This window comes from Elephantulus edwardii, unplaced genomic scaffold (assembly GCF_000299155.1).
Source record: "Elephantulus edwardii isolate Elephantulus edwardi_28Jun2011 unplaced genomic scaffold, EleEdw1.0 scaffold00079, whole genome shotgun sequence".
Classification (NCBI taxonomy): domain Eukaryota; kingdom Metazoa; phylum Chordata; class Mammalia; order Macroscelidea; family Macroscelididae; genus Elephantulus; species Elephantulus edwardii.
The window spans coordinates 10,249,888-10,250,997 of NW_006399829.1; positions in this window are offsets into that span (position 1 = coordinate 10,249,888).

Below are 1,110 nucleotides of genomic sequence, written 5' to 3' on the forward strand. Positions count from 1 at the left end.
TGTAGCAATAAAAATAGAGCACATAAATAACCTTAGCCTTGTACCTCCAGTGAATTAGTCCAGGGATTGAAGAATTTTTTTCTACAAAGACCAGTGAATGAATATTTAAGGTAGGGTGAAATACACAGTCTGTTGCAGTAACGTGTCATTGAGTGAAAGCAGTCCTGGAGAGGATGGAAATAGTAAGTATGCCTGTGTTCTAGTAAAACTTTATTAATTAATAAATACCATCAAGGACAGGGCAGAATTATTTGACAACATGCAGAACTGGGAGGATTCTAACTCAATGGTCTTGCCCTATAAACTTGAACACAGTATCAAAATAATCAAAATAAATATGGGCAGAGTTTGGAAACACTCTGCAGCTTAGTCTCAGACCACCTCAATAAAGCAAGTATCACAATAATGTGAGTCAGCCTATACTTTTGGTTTCCCAGTGCATATAAAAGTGATATTTATACATGACTGTAGCCCAATAAATGTGCATTAGCATTATGGTGGAGAAAAAAGCTCAGAATATACCTCAATGGAATACAACAATAAGAGTACTACTCAAAAGTACATAACAGTAAGAGTAACAGTAACAAGTAGTAAGAGTTGATTTTGACAGTGGTTCTAATACTGCAAGATCTAAAGTATCAAGAAAAATTATTATATTTGGGATCTCTTGGGTTTTTGTTTGTTCGTTATTGTTTTGAATATGTATGTAAATCCAAACCCATATAGAGATGCAGTCCTTGATCTAATAAAATATAATAGAACAACTCGTAAGATATCAAATAAGATTGTAAAACCATATTTCATTACATTTGGTAATAATGATATTGGAACAAGATGTCACTTCCTGATAAGTAGGTGTACATTGGACTTACATCTCTAATGCAGACCTTCAGATTTATCTCCTCCCTCCTGACTGTTAGTACTGAAAGATGACACAGAGAAGATTAGAACCAGCAGAACAAAATATTTTGAAATCCTGTCTGCCCTGACTCATAACTGATCCTCCATCAGGTTTCCATAGGCTCTAAACCTAAGACATTGCTCATTTTTCACCCAGGGAATCCCTTTGGATTCAAACTCTCAGAGAGATTCAACCTTGATGTACCAAAG